A 25461-nucleotide genomic window follows, 5' to 3' on the forward strand; every position below is an offset into this window, starting at 1 on the left:
CGTATAAACTTCAGAATCAGCTTGTTGATGTCCCAAAAATAATTGGCAATGACTTTGATTGAGATTGTTAAATCTATAAATCAAGTTGGAAAGTGCTAACATCTTGACATAATAGACTCTTCCTATCCATGTACATGGAATATCTCACAATTTACTTAGATCTTTGATTTCTTTTGTCAGAGTTTTATAGTTTTCCTCATATAGTTCTGGTACATACTTTGTCAGATTTATATCTAAGTACTTCTAGAGTTTGGTGGTAATGTAAAAGGTATTGTTTCTTTAATGTCAAATTCAAATTGCTCATTGCTGGAATATAAGAAAGCAACTGGATTTTGTATATTCACTTCGTATCGTGCAGCTTTGATACAAGTATTTATTAGTTCCAGATTTTTTGGTTGATTCTTTAAATCTGCAAACAAAGACAGTTTCATTTCTTCTTTCGCAATCTGCAGGCATTTTGTTTCTTTTTCTTGTCTTATTGAATTAAATAGGCACTTCAGTATGACGTCAAATGGGAGCGGTGAAAGTGGACATCTCTGCCCTGTTTCTGATCTTAGTGGGAAAGCATCTATTCTTTCACTATTAAGTATTTCAGAGGTAGTTTCTCTGTTGATGTCTTTTATCAACTTGAGGGAGTTCCCTTCTATTCTCAGTTTGAAAAAGATTTTTGTCATAAATGGGTGTTGGACTTTGTCAAACTGTTTTTATGCATCTATTGATAGGATCATGTGATTTCTTTAGCCAGTTGATGTCATGAATTTCATTAATTGTTCTTTGCTAAACCAACCTTGCATAACTGGAATAACTACCAGTTGGTCATGGTATATAATTGTTTTTGTGCACTGTGGGATTTTATTTGCTAATATTTAGTAGAAAAAAATATTTTTTCTGCGACTGGGTCTCGCTGTGTCACCCAGACTGGAGTGCAGTGGCACAATCATGGTTCACTGCAACCTTGATCTCCTGAGTTCAAGAGATCCTCTCACCTAGGCCTCATGAGTATGTAGAACCACAAGTGTGTACCATCATGCCCAGCTAAATTTTATTTTTATTTTATTTATTTATACTTTTTTGGTGACAGAGTCTTGCTCTGTTGCCCAGGATGGAGTGCAGTGAGTGGTGCGATCTCAGCTCACTGCAACCTCTGCCTCCCAGGTTCAAGCGATTCTTGTGCCTCAGCCTCCCAAGTAGCTGGGACTACAGGCACGCACCAGTGAAGTCTGGATAATTCTTTGTATTTTAGTAGAGATGGAGTTTTACCAAGTTGCCCAGGCTGGTCTTGAACTCCTGAGCTTAGGCAATGCACTCACTTTGGCCTCCCAAAGTGGTCTGATTACAGGCGTGAGCCACTGCACCTAGCTAAATTTTATTTGTATTGAATAGATGGGGTCTCCCTATGTTGCCTGGGCTGGTCTTGAACTCCTGGGATCAAGCAATCCTCCCGCCTCGACCTCCCAAAGTGCTGGGATTACAGGTATTAGCCATTGTGGCTGGCCTTAGCTGAAGATTTTTGCACCTATACTCATGAGAGATTTTGATCTGTACTTTCCCTTTCTTGTAATGTCTTTGTCTAGTCTAGTTTGGGTACTAGAATAATTCCAGCTTGACATAATGTGTTAGGAAGCATTCCTTTTGTTTCTATTTTCTGGAAGAGATTGTAGAGAATTTGTATAATTTCTTCCACGAATGTTTCTGTTCCGTTTCTTTATTCCTACTATTATTTTGTAATCTGGCTTCCTAGAAGTTGCCTGTTTCAACATTACTCAGGGATCAGCCAACGGTTGTGGCTCAATCAGCCTCAAGGTTGTGCTCAAATATCTTGAGCCAGTAAGATTTCTACCACTTGCCAATTATCTGTGTGTGGGTTGCAGAACCTACTAAAAGTTTGAGCCAAATATTTAGTGTCCTTTGTCTTTTTACTTTTTGCCAGATGCTCTTGGGTATTCTTTGAACATGTGTAGTTTGCTAGTTAGCAAGGGATGTGTGGAGAGCCCCTATACAGATCTCATTTCCAGGTCTCCCAAGTGGAACTAACTTTTGGTTAACAAAACTGGGGGTTTTCCCCACCACTTTAAAACTAATTTGACAATTTTAGCTGGCAAAGACACAAATTTTTATTCTCCACTTCTGAGTATTCCTCTGCCATCAAATGTCATAGTATCCATGACCACTCAAAAGCTGGTAAAACTACCATTCTTGTCCACTAAGTTCCCTGGCATAGGGGTACAGGAACAGCTCCAGACAAGAAGGCCACAGACTCTCACTATTCATACCCAAAACTGCAACAGTTTTTCAAGAATTAATGTTTCTCAATGTGTTGTCTGCTTTTGGTTGATTTCCAGCGCACAGAAGTTGTTGTTTCTGACAAATTTATCCACTTTTATACATATTTTTTTGTGAAGAGAAGTCATCAACTATTTCCATTTACCATAACTGGAAGTCCTCTATTCATTACAGTATCATAATTTCATGTATTACTTTTTCACTGAGGTAAAATAAATATAACATCAATTTACTATTTTAACCATTTTGAAGTGTACAATTCAGCGGAATTAAGCACATTCATAATTTTGTGCAACCACCATAATTTTCCATTTCCAGAACTTTTTCATCATGCCAAACAGAAACTCTATACCCATTAAACAATAACTCCCCATTCATTTCTCCCCATAGTATTTGGTAAGCTCTATTCTACTTTGTCTCTATTAATTTGCCTCTATGAGGTATCATATATATCACAAATAAGTGAAATTATACATCTGTCCTTTCATTTTTGGCTTATTTCACTTAGCATAATGTTTTGGAGAGTCAACCATCTTGTACCATGAATCAGTACTTCATTCCTTCTTATGGATAAATAATATTCCACTGTATAGATACATAACATTTTGTTTATCCTTTCTTCATTTAAAAGAATTTGGGTTGTTTCCATCTTTTGGCCATTATGATGCTGCATGAACATTAATCTGTGACTTCTTCTGTAGACATATGTTTTCATTTCTCTTGAGCATATACCTAGTTGTAGATGTGATGGATTTAATGGTAACTCTATGTTTAACTTTTTAAGGAACTGCCAAACTGTGAAAAGCAACTACACATTTTTCTCTCCCATAAGCAGTGTACAAGGGTTCCAATTACTCCACATCCTCATCAATATATATATATATTTTTTGAGACAGAGTCTCACTCTATTGCCCAGGCTGGCACAATTTCAGCTCACTGCAACCTCCACCTTCCATGTTCAAACAATTCTCCTGCCTCAGCCTCCTGAGTAGCTGGGATTAGTCGTGCACCTCCATGCCCAGCTAATTTTTATATTTTTAGCAGACATGGGGTTTTACCATGTTGGTCAGGCTGGTCTTGAATTCCTGACCTCAAGTAATCCACCCACCTCGGCCTCCCAAAGTGCTAGGATTACAGGCGTGAGCCACTGAGCCTGGCCACTAATATTTTTATTTTAAAAATAGCATTATTAAAGTATAATTGATATACAAAATACACATATGTACAGTGTACAATTTGATAAACTTTGACTTATGAATATACTTGTGAAACAGTACCATAATCAAGATAGTGAATATATCCATCACTCCAAAAAGTTTTTTCATCCCTTTTGTAATCCTCTTTCCCTCCCTACTCCCCTTCTTCCTGTCCCCAGGCAACTAACAATCTATTTCTTGCCACTAGATATTTGTCTATTTTGTTTAGAGTTTTATATAAATGAAATCATATAGTATGTATTCCCTTTTTGTGTGGGTTGCTTCACTTAGAAAAATTACTTTGAGCTTCAGCCATATTGTAATGTGTGAATAGTTCATCTTTCTATATGGCTGAGTAGTATTCCATTGTATGGATATACTACAGTTTCTTTATTCATTAACCTGTTGGTGGACATTTCAGATGTTTCCAATTTGGGGGCTATTACAAATAAAGCTGTTAGGTATATTCTAGTTCAAGAGTCTGTATGCCCATATCCTCTTTTTTTCTTGGGCAAATTCCCAAGAAAAGAGTGAATGAATCATGTGGTTGGGTTTTGTTTAGCTTTTTAAGCTTTTTAAAGCCAAACTGTTTTCCTAAGTAGTTTTACAAATTCATATTCCCACACATAGGGTTCTAATTCCTCTATAACCATGTCAAAACCCAGTGCAGTCAGTTTTGAAAGTTTTATTTCATCTATTTGATGTGTAGTGATATCTCAATGTGTGAGTGTATGTTTGTAGGTGTGTTTTATTGTGTAAATTCCCATAATATAAAATTAACCATTTTAAAAGGAACAATTCAGTGGCATTTAGTACATTCACAATGTTGTAAAACCATCATCTTTTTTTTTTTAATTGAGACAAGGTCTCAGTATATTACTAAGGTTGGTCTCGAACTCTTGGGCTCAAGCGATACTCCTGTCTCCACCTCCCAAAGTGCTAGGACTACAGGAGTAAGCCACCGTGCCTGGCCAACAATCTTATCTAATTGCAATACATTTTCATTACTCCCTGACCACCCCCCACCCAAAATAACCCATGCCCGTCCCCTCTCCCCTCTCCCCTCTCCCCTCTTTCCACGGTCTCCCTCTGATGCCGAGCCGAAGCTGGACGGTACTGCTGCCATCTCAGCTCACTGCAACCTCCCTGCCTGATTCTCCTGCCTCAGCCTGCCGAGTGCCTGCGATTGCAGGCGCGCGCCGCCCCGCCTGACTGGTTTTCGTATTTTTTTGGTGGAGATGGGGTTTCGCTGTGTTGGCTGGGCTGGTCTCCAGCTCCTAACCGCGAGTGATCTGCCAGCCTCGGCCTCCCGAGGTGCCGGGATTGCAGACAGAGTCTGGTTAACTCAGTGCTCAATGGTGCCCAGGCTGGAGTGCAGTGGCGTGATCTCGGCCCACTACAACCACCTCCCAGCTGCCTGCCTTGGCCTCCCAAAGTGCCGAGATTGCAGCCTCTGCCCGGCTGCCGCCCCGTCTGGGAAGTGAGGAGCGTCTCCGCCTGGCCGCCCATCGTCCGGGATGTGAGGAGCCCCTCTGCCTGGCTGCCCAGTCTGGAAAGTGAGGAGCGTCTCTGCCCGGCCGCCATCCCATCTAGGAAACAAGGAGCGCCTCTTCCCGGCCGCCATCACATCTGGGAAGTGAGGAGCCTCTCTGCCCGGCCGCCCATCGTCTGAGATGTGGGGAGCACCTCTGCCCTGCCGCCCAGTCCGGGATGTGAGGAGTGTCTCTGCCCGGCCGCCCCGTCTGAGAAGTGAGGAGACCCTCTGCCTGGCAACCGCCCCGTCTGAGAAGTGAGGAGCCCCTCCGCCCAGCAGCCAGCCCGTCTGGGAAGTGAGGAGCGTCTCCGCCCGGCAGCCACCTCATCCGGGAGGGAGGTGGAGGGATCAGCCCCCCGCCCGGCCAGCCACCCTGTCTGGGAGGTGAGGGGCGCCTCTGCCCGGCCACCCCTACTGGGAAGTGAGGAGCCCCTCTGCCCGGCCAGCCGCTCCGTCCGGGAGGGAGGTGGGGGGGTCAGCCCCCCGCCCGGCCAGCCAACCCGTCCAGGAGGGAGGTGGGGGGGGTCAGTCCCCCGCCCGGCCAGCCGCCCCGTCCGGGAGGGAGGTGGGGGGGTTAGCCCACCGCCCAGCCTGCCGCCCTGTCCGGGAGGGAGGTGGGGGTTCGGCCCCCCGCCTGGCCGGCCACCCGGTCCGAGAGGTGAGGGGCGCCTCTGCCCGGCCGCCCCTACTGGGAAGTGAGGAGCCCCTCTGCCCGGCCAGCCGCTCTGTCCGGGAGGGAGGTGGGGGGGTCAGCCCCCCGCCCGGCCAGCCACCCCGTCCGGAAGGGAGGTGGGGGGGTCAACCCCCCGCCCGGCCAGCCGCCCCGTCCGGGAGGGAGGTGGGGGGGTCAGCCCCCCGCCTGGCCAGCCGCCCCGTCCGGGAGGTGAGGGGCACCTCTGCCCGGCCGCCCCTACTGGGAAGTGAGGAGCCCCCCCGCCCGGCCAGCCGCCCCGTCCGGGAGGGAGGTGGGGGGGTCAGCCCCCCGCCCGGCCAGCCGCCCCGTCCGGGAGGTGAGGGGCGCCTCTGCCCGGCCGCCCCTACTGGGAAGTGAGGAGCCCCTCAGCCCGGCCAGCCGCCCCGTCCGGGAGGGAGGTGGGGGGGTCAGCCCCCCGCCCGGCCAGCCGCCCCGTCCGGGAGGTGAGGGGCGCCTCTGCCCGGCCGCCCCTACTGGGAAGTGAGGAGCCCCTCAGCCCAGCCAGCCGCCCCGTCCGGGAGGGAGGTGGGGGGGGTCAGCCCACCGCCCAGCCTGCCGCCCTGTCCGGGAGGGAGGTGGGGGGTCAGCCCCCCGCCTGGCCAGCCGCCCTGTCCGGGAGGGAGGTGGGGGGGTCAGCCCACCACCCAGCCTGCCGCCCTGTCCGGGAGGGAGGTGGGGGTTCGGCCCCCCGCCTGGCCAGCCGCCCCATCCGGGAGGTGAGGGGCGCCTCTGCCCGGCCGCCCCTGCTGGGAAGTGAGGAGCCCCTCTGCCCGGCCAGCCGCCCCGACCAGGAGGGAGGTGGGGGGGGGTCAGCCCCCTGCCCGGCCAGCCGCCCCGTCCGGGAGGTGAGGGGCACCTCTGCCCGGCCGCCCCTACTGGGAAGTGAGGAGCCCCTCTGCCCGGCCACCACCCCGGCTTGGAGGTGTACCCAACAGCTCATTGAGAACGGGTCATGATGACAATGGCGGTTTTGTGGAATGGAAAGGGGGGAAAGGTGGGGAAAAGACTGAGAAATCGGATGGTTGCCGTGTCTGTGTAGAAAGAGGTAGACATGGGAGACTTTTCATTTTGTTCTGTACTAAGAAAAAATTCTTCTGCCTTGGGATCCTGTTGATCTGTGACCCTACCCCCAACCCTGTGCTCTCTGAAACATGTGCTGTATCCACTCAGGGTTGAATGGATTAAGGGCGGTGCAAGATGTGCTTTGTTAAACAGATGCTTGAAGGCAGCATGCTCGTTAAGAGCCATCACCACTCCCTAATCTCAAGTACCCAGGGACACAAACACTGCGGAAGGCCGCAGGGTCCTCTGCCTAGGAAAACCAGAGAACTTTGTTCACTTGCTTATCTGCTGACCTTCCCTCCACTATTGTCCTGTAACCCTACCAAATCCCCCTCTGCGAGAAACACCCAAGAATGATCAATAAAAAAAAAAAAAAAGAAAAAAAAAATAACCCATGCCCATGAGACAGGTATTCCCTTATTTCCTCTTTCCCCTGGCCACTGGCAACCACCAATCTACTGTCTGTCTCTGGATTTACCTATTCTGGATATTGCATACAAATGGAATCATACAACATGTGGCCTTGTGTATTTGGTTGCTTTCACTTGGCATGTTATCAAGGCTCATCTGCACTGTAGCATGCACCACTATTCCTTTTTGTTGGCCAAAAATAATATTCCATTGGATAGATTATACCACAATTTGCTTATTGATCTGTTGATGGACATTTAGTTCTTTCCACCTTTTGGCAATTGTATATAGTACTACTATAAACATTCATGCACAAGTATTTGTTCGGGTATCTGTTTTTAATTATTTAAGGTATATACCTAAATGTAGAATTGTTTGGTTATATGGTATTTCTATGTTTAGCTTTTTCATGTACTGCCAAACTGTTTTCCACACAGTGGCTGAACCACTTTACATACCTGCCAGCACCATATGAGAGGTTCCAATATTTCCACATTCTTACTGATTCTTGTTTCTTACTTTTGTTTGTTTGTTTTGCTTTGTTTTGTTTTCGAGATGAAGTCTTGCTGTCGCCCAGGCTGGAGTGCAATGGCGTGATCTCTGCTCACTGCAATCTCTGCTTCCCGGGCTCAAGTGATTCTCCTGCCTCAGCCTCCCGAGTAGCTGAGATTACAGGTGCCCACCACCATGCCCGGCTAATTTTTTTTTTTGTATTTTTAGTAGACATGGGGTTTCACCATGTTGGCCAGGCTGGCTTTGAACTCCTGACCTCAAATGATCCACCTGCTTCAGCCTCCCAAAGTGCTGGGATTACAGGAGTGAGCCACTGAGCCCAGCCCTTACTTTTGGTTTTTAAACAGCCATCCTAGTGGTTGTGAATTAGTATCTTACTGTCATTTTGATTTTCATTTCCCTGATGGCTAATGATGTTGAACATAATTTCATGTGCTTATAAACCATTTATATACCTTCTTTAGATAAATGTGTATTTTGATTCTTTGTCCATTTTTTAAAATGAGCTTTTTATTGAATTTTAAGTGGTATTTATATATTCAAGATACAAGTTTCTTATTAAATGTATGATTTGCAAATATTTCTCCCATTCTGTTGGTGGTCTTTTACCTTTTTGATGGTGACCCTAGGACAAAAGTTTTAACATTGGCAAAGTCTAATTTATCTAATTTTCTTTTGTTGTTGTTGTTTTTTTCTTTTTTTTTTTTTTGAGACAGAGTCTCACTGTCGGCCAGGCTGGAGTGCAGTGGCATGATCTCAGCTCACTGCAACCTCCGCCTCCCAGGCTCAAGCAATTCTCCTGCCTCAGCCTCCCAAGTAGCTGGGATTACAGGGGTGTGCCACCATGCCCAGCTAATTTTTTGTGTTTTTAGTAGAGATACAGTTTCACTATGTTGGTCAGGCTGGTCTCGAACTCCTGACCTCAGGTGATCCTCCCGCCTTGGCCTCCCAAAGTGCTGGGATTACAGGTGTAAGCCACCACGCACAGCCTGTTGCTAATGTTTGTTTTGTTTTTTTTTCTTTTTTGAGATGGAGTCACACTCTGTCACCCAGGCTGGAATGCAATGGCATGGTCTGGTTTTGGCTCACTGCAACCTCTGCCTCCTGGGTTCAAGCGATTCTCCTGCCTCAGCCTCCCGAGCAGCTGGTATTACAGGCACATGCCACCACATCGGCTAATTTTTGTATTTTTGGTAGAGACGGGGTTTCACTATGTTGGCCAGGCTGGTCTTGAACTCCTGACCTCGTGATCCACTTGCCTTGGCCTCCAAAAATGCTGGGATTACAGGTGTGAGCCACCGGGCCCGGCTGCCTGTTGCTAACTTTTAAGAAACCGTCAAACCATTTTCTAAGGTGGATTACCATTTTACACGTCCACCATCAGTGTTTGCAAATTCTAGTTGGTGCACATCCTAAACAGCATCCCATATGGACATCTTTTTTAGTTTTAACAATTGTAATGTGTGTGAAATGGGTGTCTTTGGTTTTAATTTGCATTTCCCTGTTGACTAATGATGTTGGGCATATTTTCATGTGGTTATTTTCACATTCATGTATCCTTTTATGATGTACCTAGGCAAAACTTTTGTTCATTTGTTAAATGGGTCACGTTCTTCTTGTTAGTGAGTTGTAAAAGTTCTGTTAATGTCCTGCAAGCAAGTCCCAGTCCTTTGATATATATTTACAATATTGTTCCTCCATGCATGTACTGCATTTTCATTTTATTAAGTGTGTTTTCAAAGAGCAAAAGTTTTAAATTTTGATCTTTAAAAAAAGGCCAATTTATTATATTTTTTTATGATTCTTTTTTTTTTTTTTTGAGACAGGGTCTCGCTCTGTCGCCCAGGCTAGAGTGCAATGGCCCAATTTTAGCTCACTGCAATCTCTGCCTCATTGACTCAGGTGATCTTCCAACCTCAGCCTTCCAAGTAGCTGGGACTACAGGCGCACACCACCACGCCTAGCTAAATTTTTGTATTTTTTGTAAAGATGGGGTTTCACCATGTTGCCCAGGCTGGTCTCAAACTCCTGGGCTCAAGTGATCCAGCGACCTCAGCCTCCAAAGTGCTGGGATTACAGGCATGTGCCACCATGCCCAGCTGATTCATACTTTTAAAATTCTAAGAACAGGCCAGGCATGGTAATCCCAGCATTTAGGAGACCAAAGTGGGTGGATCACTTGATGTCAGGGGTTTGAGACCAGCCTGGCCAACACAACAAAACCCCGTCTCTACTAAAACACAAAAATTAGTTGGGTGTGATGGCACATGCCTGTAATCCCAGCTACTCAGGAGGCAGAGGCAGGAGAATTGCTTGAATTCAGGAGGCGGAGGTTGCAGTGAGCCAAGATCAGGCCACTGCACTCCAGCCTGGGCAACAGAGCGAAGACTCCATCTGAAAAAAACCAAACCAAACCAAACAAAACACACATGGACACAGAGAGGGGAACATCACACACCAGGGCCTGTTGGGGGGTGGGGAGCAAGGGGAAGGATAGCATTAGGAGAAATACCTAATGCACGTGGGGCTGAAAAACCTAGATGACAGGTTGATGGGTGCAGCAAACCACCATGGCACATATATACCTATGTAACAAACCTGCACGTTCTGCATATGTATCCCATAACTTAAAGTATAATAATAAAAAAAAACTAAAAATAATTTTCCCATTTCTAGATTGCAAAGATTTTTCTCCTGTTTTTTTTAATTTTTTTCTCAGCGATTTATAGTGCGAGGCTTTAGATTTAAGTTTATAGTTAATTGAGGTTTTTTTCTTCAATATAAGATAGGATTAATAATTTCTCCCCCATTTTGGCAGTCAATTACATCAATGTTTTATTGAAAGGACTCTCCAGCCAGACATGGTGGCTAACACCCATAATCCCAGCACTTTGGAAGGCCAAGGCAGGTGGATCACTTGAGGCCAGGAGTTTGAGACCAGCCTGGCCAACATGGTGAAACCTTGTCTCTACTAAAAATGCAAAAATTAGCCAGGCATGGTGGCACATGCCTGTTTAATTCAAGCTACTCAGGAGTCTGAGGCACGAGAATCGCTTGAACCCAGGAGGTGGAGGTTGCAGTGAGGTAAGATTGTGCCACTGCACTGCAGCCTGGGTGACAGAGTGTGACTCTGTCTCAAAAATAAATAAATAAATAAATAAATAAAAGACTCTCCATTCCCTCACTAAATTACCTTAGCATCCTTGGTGAAAATCAGTTAATTATATATGTGTGTCCCAGGCCTATTTTAAGATTTGATTCTGTTCCATTGGTCCACGGGCTTTTCATTTTGCCAATAACAAATAGTTATGATTATAACTTGAAGTCTTGAAATCTGGATAGGTTCTCCAATTTTATCATTTTAAAAACTGCATTGTCTATTATTGCTTGTTTTTATGCATTTTCACATCGATTTTACCATCAGCTTTTCATGTTCTCTCAAAATGGTCTACTGAAATTTTAATTGAAATTATAGTAGTTTTATTAATCAATTTCATTAGAAGCAACATGTCAACAATCTTGAGTGTTGTAATTCATGAACATGGTATATCTATTAAATTCAGTCATTTAAAAATTCTCTCATCAGTGTTTTGTAGTTTAACGGGTAGAGATTGTAGATGTATTTTGTTATATTTATTCCTAACTATTTTTCTTTTGATGAAATTTTTAAAAAATACCAATTGTTTGCTACTAGTATATAAAATATTCAACTCATTTTATATTAACATTATATTCTTTAACATTGTTAATTCATTCACTTGTTCTAGTAGTTGCTTTTGCAGAGGGACAGTTTACTTTGTCCTTTAGGATCTTTATACACATTATTGCTGTTATTCTTTTGCCCTAATGCAATGTCTAGAGCATTTGTTACAATGTTAAATACAAATGGTGAAAGAGGTCATTCTTTCCATGTTTCTAATCCTTGGGGTAATATATTCCATCTTTCACTGCTATGTATGATGTTAATTGAGGGTTTTCCAGTATATACTCCTTTTCAGGTTAAGAAGTTCCCTATCATTCCTGGTTTACTGAGTTTATATCATGAATGCATGTTTAATTTTGTCTACTGCTTTCTCTTTTATCTCAATCATGTAGGTAGGTACATGTTTGTTTTTCTTTTCAAATAATCAGATATTGGTTTTGTCAGTTTTCTCTCATCTGTTTTTTGGGTGGTGGATTTCTGTTCTTATCTTTATTCCTTCTTCCTTCTACTTAGTTTAGGTTCAATTTGCTTTTCCTAGTCTAGCTTCTTAAAATCTCAGGTCATTAATTTTAGAGCTTTGTTTTCTAATTTAAGAAACTGAAATGGGCTGACGCCTGTAATCCCAGCACTTTGGGAGGCCAAGGCAGGCTGATCACTTGAGATCAGGAATTTGAGACCAGCCTGGGCAACATGGCGAAACCCCATCTCCACTAAAATACAAAAATTAGCCAGGCATGGTGGTGCATGCCTGTGATTCAGGCTACTCGGGAGGCTGAGGCAGGAGAATTGCTTGAACCTGGGAGGCAGAGGTTGCAGTGAGCTGAGATCATGCCACTTCATTCCAGTCTGGGCAACACAGCAAGAGACTCTGTCTCAAGAAAAAAAAAAGAAAGAAATTGAAGTTATGTCACCCTGTAAGCACTGCTTTATCTACATTCCTCAAATTTTGATCTGTTGTATTTTCATTATCATTCCCTTCAAAGTATTTTCTAATTTGCTTTTTGATTTCTTCTTTGTCCTATTTTTTATTTAGGGGGGTGTTACGTTTCAAAATATTTGGTATTTTCCTATCTTATTGTCATTGAATTTTAATTCTGTTGTGGTAAGAGAACAAACTGCATAATTTCATTCCTTTTAAGTTTGTTGTTTTGTTTTATTGTCTATCACATGGTCTCTCTTTGAGAATACACCATGTGAACATAAAAAAATATGTATTTGGCAGTTATTTAGGTATAGTATTCCAAATGTACCCATTAGATCAAATCGGTTCAAATCTTCTATGTCTTTATAGATTTTTTTTTTAGTTGTTCTATCAATTACTGAGAAGGGGGTGTTAAAATCTTCTACCATGATCTCAATTTTTGCTTCATGTATGTTTAAGTTGCTGTTACACAGGCATTTGTGATTATGTTTTCTCAGATTGTGCCTTTTATCTTTATGAAATATCACTCTTTACCTCTGATAATACCCTCAGTCTTAAAAGCGATTTCATCTGATGTTAATATAGCTGTTTCTTCTTTTTATGCTGTTTACCTGGTATAGTTTTGTCTATTCATTTACTTTCAATATATTTGTATTTTTAGGCCTAAGATAAATCTCTTGTAGGAAGTATAGTTTGTTCTTTCTTTTGTATCTGCTCTAACAACCTAGCTTTAAATTTTAGTATTTAGACGTTTAATATTTAATGTTATTATTGTTATCACTGAATTTCATTTAATAATTTTATTACTTGGCTCTATTATCTCCATGTGTTGTTGCAGTAGTTCCTGTTGTTCTTTCTTTCCTCTTTTTTTTTCTTGAGATCGAGTCTTGCTCTGTCGCCCAGGCTGGAGTGCAGTGGTGTGACCTCGGCTCACTGCAACCTCCGCCTCCCGGGTTCAAGTGATTCTCCTGCCTCAGCCTCCCAAGTAGCCGCGACTACAGGCATGCACCACCATGCCTGGCTAATTTTTGTATATTTACTAGAGATGGGTTTTTACCGTGTTGGCCAGGCTGGTCTCAAACTCCTGACCTCAAGTGATCCACCCGCCTCGGCCTTCCAAAGTGCTGGAATTACAGGCGTGAGCTACCATACCCAGCCTCTTTTCTACTTTTTAGAAAGATAATTTAAATACTCTTTAGTACTGCATTTTAACAATTCTATTGGCTCATGAACTGTATCTCTTTGTATTTTATTTTTAGCGATTTCTGTAAGGATCACAATATACATCTCTGATCTTTCAGAGTTCAAACAGAACACTGTATCTCTTCTCTTCATGTAAAACACATACACCTTGCAAGCATATAGGTCCCTTTAATCACCTGCCCCCTTGCCACATACCATACGTTGTTATAGTTTTATGTATTTTATAGTAGTTGTATAAATTACTATTGTATATTAACAATGTAAATATGTATTACATCTGCATACATTGAAAACTCCAAAACTCCAATGTTATAATTTTGTTTTAAATACCCAAAGGTCATTTTAAAGGACTTAAGAGGATAATAGTCTTTTATTTTTATCCAGATATTTACCATTTCTGATGTTCTTCATTTGCTCCTGAAGATCCAAGTTTTCTGTTAATATCATTTCTTGCTCAGTTGAAGAACTTCCATTATCACTTCTTGAGTATAGGTCTGCTGGAGACAAATTTCTCTTAGTTTCCCATTTGTAAAATTGTCTTAATTTTGCCATCATTTCTGAAGGATACTTCCACTGGACACAGAATTCTGGACTGACTGATTTATTGTTTCAGGTTTTAAGATGATGTTATACTGTCTTCTGGCCTCTATGTTTCCTGACGAAAAAATGTTGGCCTTCAAATTATTGTTCTTTGGTATGTAAAGCAAACTTTTCTCTGTCTGCTTTCATAATTTTTTCTTTATCTTAGGTTTCAGTTTATAAGTGTGTCTAGGCCTGCTTTTCCAAGAATAGTACTCACAGTTCTAAACTGCACCTCAATCAATATGCCTCATCCCTTGATTTTGTCAGGTCAAATACATTGATCCTTTAAATCTGGTCCTCCCTTACTGCCTACTATCTTCACTCATAAGCTGTCAAGGTTGATGTTCAGAACTGCTGACTTACTGGTTAATGTTTTATAATTCATTTGGGTCACTGGAGCTCCTCGCAATACTTTCATTCTCCCAAAGAACCATTTCAAATAAAAAAAAAATGCATGCAAGGGTGATACATATTAAGACAGAAAATAATTGGTAGCTATATGGGACATAAATAACTAATTCTTTCTAGAAGGTACTACCTCAAATACTTTTAAAAGTGAACCCAGAGAGGCAATGTTTTTAAAATGAGTTTAAATATAAATATCTCAATTTTAAAAATAAAAGAACATATCAGGTACAACAGTTATTTATTGGGACGATTTCACCAATTAGACAAAAAATAATAATTGCCCCATCCTGCTGAACTTTTCAGAGGCCTGGTCAGTCAATGAATACGAACTCTTTCTGCTCAGGAATACTCAGTATATTAGTCAAACTAGCAGAAATAGTTTATTCTTAGTAAATAATCTGATATATTTATATAATGAAGACCAAACACTAGAGATGCTTAAGCTAATGGCCTTTCAGATTTGGATAGCACGTTGTTTTTCCCTCTAATGGCCACTTCTCATGGATATATGATTTTTAATCATATCAACAAATTCCTTTATAAAATAACTAATCCTAATTGTATGTAATATTGTTCCACAACTCTTAGAATAGTTCTCTTGGGAGCCGCTCAAGAATACAACCATGTTGTCAAACTTTAGCATGACTTGAAAATTCTTCACCTCATTTTCATCCCAGAAACATTTTGCTTCTTTTTTCCTTTGTGTACATATTGTTATATTAGGCATTATTATTTCATTTTCCATATAAACATTCTAAACTTTTGTATAAAGTTTATATTAGGCATTACTATTTCATTTTCCATATAAACATTCTAAACTTTTGTATAAGACATGAGAATAGTTTTCTAGTTGCAACAAAATAATAATTTTGCTTTAGAATATAAGCCTGCTTATAATCAATTGAGACAATTAGGATTTATGGTACACATTTCAAAAATGTTGAAGAGGAAGCGGTGTTAACAACCGTGAATGTACTTAAGGATTTTATTTTAGATGATTTATACCAGTCAATCACATAAACACACAAATTGTAAAGTTTTAATTGTTAAATCCAAGGGATCTCACCCACATAAACAATGTTCAACAATGGCCAATATTGTCTTTTTCTTTCCCATAAATCTCCCAAGTTGGAAAGATAAAAAGAAGAAGATAAAACTATGCAATTTTCATTAAAATAGAAAGTAAACAACAACACATCCTGTACAGAATCCCAGGGCCTTAGAATCCTCATGGAAATACAGTTGCCAGTGATGCTAACCAAAGTGAAGGTTTTTCCAGGTATAAGCAGCATCTACTTTATTCTTTTGGAGAGAGGGAGGTGTTATGGCTTCCTGACTTCTCCCCCTGAATAGACAGAAGACCAGTGAGGAAGAATAAGATTCTAAAAACTTACAAGTATAGATTTAGAAATTTAGTATGCAATAAAGGGGTTATCTCAGAAGACTAGAGGAAAAATGCACTTTTTAATAAATAATGTTGAGATAACTAGATAGCTATTTGGAAAATGATATATCTGAATCAATTCTGCACACCAAACATATGCATACACCCCAAGTAGACCTAAGTTCTAAATGTAAAGTATGAAATGATACAAAGAGTGAAAGAAAACATATATTAATTTCTTTATAACTTAGGTATTGAGAAAGACTTTATATATATGACTCAAACTCTAGATTCATTGAAAGAAAATATTGACAAATCTGTTACATAAAAATGAAAAACTTCTGCATGGCAAAAAACATCGTAAGTAAAGTCCAAAGACAAATGATAAGCAGGGAGGAAATACTTGCAACATAAACTACAGGTAGTAGGCTAATATTCCTAATATATAAAGAACTCTTAGATAACCAATTAAAAACTCTAAAATCCCAATAGAAAAATAGGCAAAAAAATTTAAACAGATGATTCAGAAAAATAATATGAACTGGCTCTTAAACATATGAAAATACATTCAGCTTCACTTTCATGAGGCAAATGCAAATTAAAACTACACTAAGATACCATTTCTCACCTTTAGACCAGTAAAAACTCTGAAGTTTGACAATTACTCTGTTGGTGAGGCTGTGAGGAAATAGGAACTTAACCATTGCTGGCGGGATATAAAATGCTATAATCTCTATAGGGAAGAATTTGGCAACGTCAAACAAAACTACAAAAGTGTTTATCCTTTGATTTAACAATTCCATTTCTGGAATTTACCCTGAATATACAGCTCTAAATGCATAAAAATATGTATGTACAAGGTGATGAATTGTAGCATTATTTGTAATTGCAAAACACGGGAAAAACACATAAATGCTCTTACATTAGTAGGTTAAACTATGGACACCCACAGACTGTACATCACAAATTATGTAGCTGTAAAAAAAAAATGAAGATATCTATGAACTGATAAAAATATATCCAGGATATATTAGCCAAAAATCAAACAAATCAAAACTATAAAAAAGTACATAGAGTAGCTATCTTTTCTGAAAGAAATAAGAATATATAATTACATGTGAAGATATACATATTTTCGCACACACACAGAATGAAAACCAAAAAGCAAAACAAACAAATCCTGTAGAGTAATGACAACCAGAAATGAAAAAAACTAGTTATCTAAAGAAGATGAGTGAAAGAGTAGAAGGGACAGAAGAAGGAATGACATTTCATTGATTACATATTTTTGTATAGTTTTTATTTAAGAACATTTAAAAGTAAATGACATAATTAATTTTTTTTTTAATTTAAAAGAACAGGGACGTCAGATGCAGTGGCTGATACTTGTAATCCCAAGCACTTTGCAAGGCTGAGGTGGGCAGATTGCTTGAGCCAAGGAGTTCAAGACCAGCCTGGGCAACATAGTGAAACCTTGTCTCTACAAAAACTACCTGAGTGTGGTGGCATGTGCCTGTAGTCCCAGTTACTTGGGAGTCTGAGATGGGAGGATCACCTGAGCCCACTAAGTGAGGGCTGCAGTAAGCTGTGATCACACCACTGCATTCCAGCCTGGGCAACGAAGTGAGACTCTGTCTCAGAAAAAAAAAAAAGAAAGAAAGAAAAGGAAAAGGAAAAGGAAGGGAAGGGAAGAAAAGAAAAGAAAAGAGAAGAGAAGAAAAGAAAAGAAAAAAGAATGGAGGCTGGACGCGGTGGCTCATGCCTGCATTCCCAGCACTTTGGGAGGTTGAGGTGGGCCGATCACTTCATGTTATTAGTTGGAGACCAGCCTGGCCAACATGGTGAAACTGCGTCTCTACTAAAAAATACAAAAATTAGCCGGGTGTGGTGGCACACGTCTGTAATCCCAGCTACTTGGGAGGCTGAGGCAGGAGAATCACTTGAACCTGGGAGGCAGAGGTTGCAGTGAGCTGAGATTGCGCCATTGCAGTCCAGCCTGGGTGACAAGAGTGAAGCTCCGTCTTAAAAAAAAGAAAAGAATGGGGAAAACCTAAAGTTGAATACCTGAAGAAACAAATAAATGTAAGGATTTCTGAATAAATAACATAGCCATATAGAACAAGGAAAATAACTAATCCAAATAATTTCTGAACACAGTATTTGAAGTATATACCTTTCACTGGAAAATAAAGAGAAATGCAAAAATTTCTTGAGCTCTACCTTAAAAGTCTATTGTTTGTAATAACATTGGAGCAGCATTTTTGTATGATTTTGTCTTTGTCGCAGCATTAAGCAAATGAGTAAATATATAAAACGCTCTTGGGAAGCCAGAGTACCTCACTGGAAGAGAAGGAACACACAAATACGGAACTGGGGAGGTCAAGACAGAATCCTCTCATTTTAGACTGGAATAAGACTTATTATAAGCTGGCACAGAGGCTCTTACTTGTAATCCTAGCACTTTGGGAAGCCTGGGTGGGAGAATCACTTGAGGCCAGGAATTTGAGACTGTCTCTATTATAATAAGTAAATTAAAGAGGCAATAAAATATTAAATTTTTTTTAAGTTATCAACACATCACACTTCTTCAGTTAAAAAAAGAAAAAGGCACAACAGAATACAATTTAACAAATGTTAAATGAGCCCATTAACTGTAAAAATCCTCTGATTCCTGAATCATAGATAGGAAAAATTTGTATACATCAGTGAAGCTATTCACTATTTCTGGTGAAGATAGGATATGAGGGAATAAGTTTAAGGTGAAAATGTGATAGCAACGTATGTAGAGCTTTATAAAGGGAAACCTCTCCAGTTATAGAATTGTGAAACCAAAGAAAGACAATCTGAAGAAATACTAAAAAACGGATCAATTATTTTTTGGAGATAATTAAGGTACAATTTTATCTAAAATAATGTACAGAAAATGATTCTCCAGATTTCCCCAACTGATTTCATAATTATCTACCTATTTTCATATTTCCCCATATATCATCTCTTTAGAGAATATAACAAAATCCCAGCTTTTCTATGTGAAAGGTTTCAATTACCTTTCTTTTTTTTTGACATCGGGACTCACTGTCACCCAGGCTGGAGTGCAGTGGCGTGATCCTAGCTCACTGCAACCTCCACCTCACAGGCTTAAGCTATCCTCTCACCTCAGCCTCCCAAGTGACTGGGAATACAGGCGCACCCCCTACGTTCGGCTTTTATTTTTTTTGAGACGGAGTCTCACTGTCACCCAGGCTGGAGTGCAGTGGTGCGATCTAGGCTCACTGCAACCTCCACCCCCCAGGTTCAGGTGATTCTCCTGCCTCAGTCTCCCGAGTAGCTGGGATTACAGGCACCTACCACCACACCTGGCTAATATTTGTATTTTAGTAATGATGAGGTTTCACCATCTTGGCCAGGCTGGTCTTGAACTCCCGACCTCGTGATCCACCTGCCTCAGCCTCCCAAAGTGCTGGGATTACAGGCATGAGCCACCACGCCTGGCCTAGGCTATTTTTTTTTTTTTTTTTTTAGTACAGATGAGGTCTTCCTATGTTGCCCAGGCTGGTCTTGAACTCCTGAACTCCAGCAATCCTCCCGCCTTGGCCTCCCAAACTGCTAGGATTATAGGTGTGATCCACCATGCCTGGCTTCAATTATCTTTTCTGAATAAGATATCTTGTAAACTTACTTATATTAGTGACTTGGTTCTTTGTGACACTTCACAGCTATTTGTATATATGCACACACCACTATTCATGGTATTATATTTCTCCTAAATGACAATAGTAAACCTTTACCATATTAAATTTTCTCATTCAAGTGGAAAAATTAAAAATATGTAGTCGTTTTAAGCTGAGCACGTGATGGGTGCCTGTAGTCCCAGCTACTTGGGAGGCTGAGGTGAGAGGACTGCTTGAGCCCAGGCGTCCAAGTCCAGCATGGGTAACACAGTGGTATCTAAATGCACACACACACACACACAGAGTTGTTTTAAAGTTGAGTAATTCAAGGCAAATTCATAAAGACAGAAAGTAGATTAGAAGTTACCAGAGACTGGGTGCAATAGGGAGTTATGGCTAAATGGTTACAGAGTTTCTGTTTGTGGTGATAAAAAAGTTTTGGAAACAGTGGATGGTTGCACAATAGTGTGAATGTACTTAATGCCACTGAGTTGTAGGCTTTAAACGATTAAAATGGTTAAATTTATGTTACATAAGTGTTATAATTTTTAAAAGTGGTTAAAATAGAAGTTTTGTTATATATATATATATAATTTTTAAAAATTGAGTTGTCAATTAAAATAAAATTGTCAGCCCTTATTGGATAGAAGTCCTGTATTGTGCTGAAAGGGAATCTTCAACAGTGATAATGATGGATAAAGATTAAAGCTTATATAGTTACCAACAAACACATATATTTGCTTGAAAAGTAATAAAATATATAGTTATATGATAAAAATTCTCAAGAAAAAATTTGAACTCCTGAGAATACACAGCTTCCTTCATTTTAAAGATAAGAAAGAGGAAAAAGTCTACAAAAACAAAAAGCCTTGTCCTTTTCCAATATTTTTTTCTAAACTCTTTAAAAGACTGAATACAACACAATGATATTTTGTTTCAAACCTTTGTTTTAAAGAAATTCTTAATATTTTGTGTAACTATGCTTTTTCTAATTATATGTAGAAGACATAAAATAATTAATAAGCCATGAAATTAATATAAGTTTTTACAGTATGTTTTAAAAGAGGCAAGTTATCATTCACTATTTTTTATAGTATCAAAGAAGGGGACAGAAAAACCCAGGAGAAAAAAATTGCACTGTGTCTTAAGTGCTACATTTTATTTCTAATTTTGCATCTGTCATTAAACATCTGTGAGGACAAAATACACTTATAAAACAAATAATGCCACATATTGCAACAATGGAGAGTCATTCAAAGACAGTCATTTAAAGTCATTCATATTTGGGTTTCACAATATGCTATTTGAGCATAGAGGACTTCATTCTTAGTTCAGAAGCTTAATTTTCCCAAATCCAGATTACTATAACATTTAGGAAGATAAAAACAAGTGGATTTGTTCTTTGTTTTCTCCCCTCTTTTCTGGGAATCAAACTTAAAGCTGTATCAAGTTACTTCAGAGCACCCGAAACAAATGCTATATTGTTTACATCCCCATCTAGTGGTCTTAAGTTTCTGTTCTGCATAGTATTCAAAAAATAAATACTTAAAGATGAAAACTTAAACAAAATTATCTGACAAAAATTAACACAACCAAAACTTTACAGCTATGAGAAATACTATTATGTTACCTAGTCTCATGCTATTACAATTAGAATGGAATGGAATGGCAGAGACTATGTGAAGCCACTAGAAAAAATAAGGAGCATTTTTCTGGAGCATCTATTTTACGTAATGCTAAATAATTTAAAACATTTTGTATTAATGCAAACATAGTCTGGAATAAAATGTTTACTAGTATTTCAGTTTGAGAAGCACAGGGTACAAACTCATTCCATTGAAAAAGAACCTAATAACCTGAGCAATTAAGTTATTTGATCAAGTTCCCTCAACCCGACCATAATAGAGCAGTATCGATAACATAGATATTTTATACTTTTTCCATTACAAAATACAAATACAAAATAATAAATACCAATCCCAAGTGCCTAATTGCAATATACTTTATTCTTTGCGTACAGTTTCTTAGACATTTTATTCTAACCCCCAGAATTTCCCTTTTACTTCATATCATAGCACAGCACAGTTACAACCTGTACTAAAAGTACTATTTTCCATTCTAGTGGCGCATGCCTATCGTCCCAGCTACTAGAGAGGCTGAGGTAGGTAGGACTGCTTGAGCCCAGGAGTTAGGGGCCAGCCGGGGTAACATAGTGAGACCACCTTGTGTCAAAAAAATAAACTTATTATTCTACATTTTTTCCTAAAATTGATTTAAAATTATGAAACTGATTTGATGGTGGGGGAGGCAAATAGTTCTGTAAACATAAAAACATATACAGATTTATGTCACTACCACCACAATCAGGATACAGAACACCTCTATCACACACACCTCCAAAATCCCTTGTACTATTACTTTTGCAGTTTCACAATCCCTAACCCCTGATAACTACTGATCTGTTTTCTAACAATATAGTTTGTCTTGTCAAGAATAGCTTATAAATGGCATGATACAGAAGGCAACCTTTTTGAGAACAGTTTCTATGATGCATGACTTTGAGATTCACTACTCAAGATGTTGAATGGGCCGGGCGCGGTGGCTCACGCCTGTAATCCCAGCACTTTGGGAGGCCGAGGCGGGCGGATCACGAGGTCAGGAGGTCGAGACCATCCTGGCTAACACGGTGAAACCCTGTCTCTGCTAAAAATACAAAATATTAGCCTGGTGTGGTGGCGGGTGCCTGTAGTCCCAGCTACTTGGGAGGCTGAGGCAGGAGAATGGCGTGAAGCTGGGAGGCGGAGCTTGCAGTGAGCCAAGATTGCTCCGCTGCACTCCAGCCTGGGCGACAGAGTGAGACTCCATCTCAAAAAAAAAAAAAAAAAGATGTTGAATGTGGGTTCATTCCTTTTTTATTTCTGACTCTGTTAAAGGTGACATGCTTTTTTATTGCTGAGCAGTATTCCATAGTATATTATATACTATATGTGGTAGTATATACAATGGTATAGTATAAAGTAAAATAGCAGAGTTTGTTTATATATTCATCCATGGAAGAACATGTGGGTTGTTTTCTGTTTTGGGTGATTATGAATAAAATGGCCATCTAGGTTCTCTTCTGTTGAATAATTTGTAAATATAGGTGATTTAACATTATAAGCCTTTCCTAATTTTGACCTTTATACAGAATGTGATATGAAAATGTAACTTCCAAAAAAGTAATAATTTAAATAAATGCTTTCAATGCCTAAATTACTTCATCACTATTCAGGAATTGGCATTAAGAAGACAATTATTCATATTTATATATGAGAAAAGTGAAATAGGAAAATTAAACTTCTTTTAAGCATGAGGATATGTAATAATTTACTTAAAAACCTAGGAAGGAAATGCCAAATACTTGGGCCACCATTACCTCTTTCTCTGCCCAGGGCATACATCAAAAATCATTCAAAGTGTACTTTGCTATAGAGTGCTGATGCAGCCTCAATGCTCAATGCACAGTTCTAGGCAGTAATTACTACATAATCAGAGTTGGGGCTCCCATTGCGATGAATTTTGTATCTCTGGCTTAGGCAAAATTATTCTCAACAAACTGTAATCTATAAAAATTATTTTCCCTTTAAGGAAAAAAATTATGTTCTGTAACATTCTTAATCCTAGGCTTATTATGTTAATAATGTGTGATGTTTTACAAGACTGAGCAAGAAAAACTGCTGGGGTAGTTCTGGACAGCTATCAGTACCAGAACAAAATCCAATGTATACAAGAGAAAAAAGTATAATCTTACAAAAAGGAAAGCAAGGACAAAGAGGAAAAGAAGATGAAGATTACAACCTGTTAAGAAATTGAAAAATCTTTTTTATTATCCATTGCGTTAAGCTAATTCTTTGAGCTTTGTGTCTTGTGCTTACTTGACAATAAGTCTGTGCTTTTATGTCTTCATACTACCTATTTGTTAGATACCACGGTTAGATTCTGATAGAATAAGTATATACATGGATTTATTTCCTATATTCCAAAACAGATTAAAATGTCAAATAAAATTTTAAAGTAGAAAACCAAAAGGTACAATCAGGTTCAAAGTCAAAACAAACATGTGGACCAAAAACTGAAGAGTAATATAAATTAATGAATGGGGTTGTTACCCCGGGCACGCTAGTCTCCAGTCCAAAAGCAGGCAGTGACAGCAGCTGAAAATTCAGCCTCTGTGGAGTAACGCTCACTAAATATGCTGTATGTAATAAGGGATCAGAGACAGGCTCACTATTTGAAACTACAGGTAGCTGCAGGACAGGAATAATATATATTCCTTATATATATTCCTTATCCTTATTCCTGTCCTTTGCAGTAGGGGCTGTTACCCCCTATTGCAAAATAAGGCTACAAAATGTGCTACCAACCTATTGCCCGGGATCCAGTTCTGTGGAGTTATATTGGCCCAGCAGACAGGAAGACAAAAATATAGCCTCATGATCATGCCTGTCAGGATGAGCAGTATCCCTAAATATATTACAGTGTAACAGCTCTGAAATGATGATACAAAACCTATTGGTAGACTGGGGCAAGACTTGGGTAGAGGTAACCTCAAAATTGCTAGGGAGAGACTTCTGAGTATAGATCAAGAAGTAAAGGAGAAAGGGGGGGAAAAAAACTTCAAAATTTCCTTCTACATAAAATGAGCCTGCTAATCTAAATTCCAATACTGTAAGTTTTACCATAAGAGAAATACCATATGTTTTACTATAAGAGAAAATCTTATGGTAAAATTTATCATAAGAGAAAATTACCATAAGAGAAAATCTTATGGTAAAACAGCTATCAAAATTAATAATCAGAACACTAGTTTACTATAAAAAATAATTTTATACAAGTCTGACAGATTTTAAAAGTCAGTGTTTAAGTGTTTAAGATGTTCAAAGAAATAAAGAATTCAAATTCATCAAGAGGATAATAAATTATAAAACAAAATCAGGCAGAAATGACACAATACATAGATATGAAAAAGAAACAGACCAGACACAGTTTGACCAAAAAAAAAAAAGGAAAAAGAAACAAATCAACATCTTAGACAAGAAAAATATAGCCACTGAAATAAAAACCTTAACAGATCTGATAAATGCTAGATTGAAAGAGAGAATTACTATATTGAAGGATAGTTTTATCAGTTTGGATAATATACAGTCAGGGTTCCAGCAATTAAACAGTTGTTACACCCAAATTAAAATTATTTCAGGCTGGGTGTGGTGGCTCACGCCTGTAATCCCAGCACTTTGGGATGCCGAGGTGGGCTGATCACCTGAGGTCAGGAGACCAGCCTGACTAACATGGTAAAACCCCATCTCTACTAAAAATACAAAAATTAGCCAGGCGTAGTGGTGGGTGCCTGTAATCCCAGCTACTCAGGAGGCTGAGGCAGGAGAATCACTTGAACCCAGGAGGTGGAGGTTGCAGTGAGCTGAGATCATGCCACTGCACTCCTGCCTGGGCAACAGAGACTCTGTCTCAAAAATAAAAAATAAATTTAAAAAAAGATTATTTCAGAAGGAATTAAAAAGCACGTTAAGGAAACCACAGAGAATAGTGCAGTATCTCAGGATTAGTATAAATGGGAGAGAACTGTGAAGAGAGGGCCGCCTTGAGAGGAGCTGTGACTTTCAGTAAAGGAACGTAGTCAACCCATCAATGGCAATCCTGTAGGACTGGGGCCAGGGTAATAAATATCCCCTCAGTCTCTTCCTTCCCTCCTGTTTTCTTTGCTTCCTGCTCAGGCTTTTTTTTTTTTTTTTTTTTTTTTTTTAGACAGTCTCCCTTTCTCACTCAGGCTGGACTGCAGAGGCTCACTGTAGCCTCCATCTCCGGGGTCAAACAATCCTCCCACTTCAGCCTCCCCAG

General features: G+C 39.9%; 1 protein-coding gene across 7 annotated transcripts in view; it reads right to left on the reverse strand.

Annotated features, from left to right (window-relative positions):
• BAZ2B (bromodomain adjacent to zinc finger domain 2B) overlaps positions 1–25461 on the reverse strand; it is a 403884-nt gene that overhangs the window by 348359 nt on the left and 30064 nt on the right. For 4 of the 7 annotated variants that reach the window (XM_063694870.1, XM_063694875.1, XM_063694869.1 and 1 more), the window contains exon 3: positions 13914–14015. The exons of 1 other annotated variant lie outside the window; for it this stretch is intronic. The gene's annotated coding sequence lies outside the window, so the exon portion shown is untranslated. Of the gene's footprint in view, positions 1–13913; positions 14019–25461 lie in introns of all 7 variants that reach the window. 2 more of the 7 variants (XM_063694872.1, XM_063694871.1) reach the window with 1 other exon arrangement.

This window comes from Gorilla gorilla, chromosome 11, assembly GCF_029281585.2.
Source record: "Gorilla gorilla gorilla isolate KB3781 chromosome 11, NHGRI_mGorGor1-v2.1_pri, whole genome shotgun sequence".
Taxonomy (NCBI): Eukaryota; Metazoa; Chordata; class Mammalia; order Primates; family Hominidae; genus Gorilla; species Gorilla gorilla.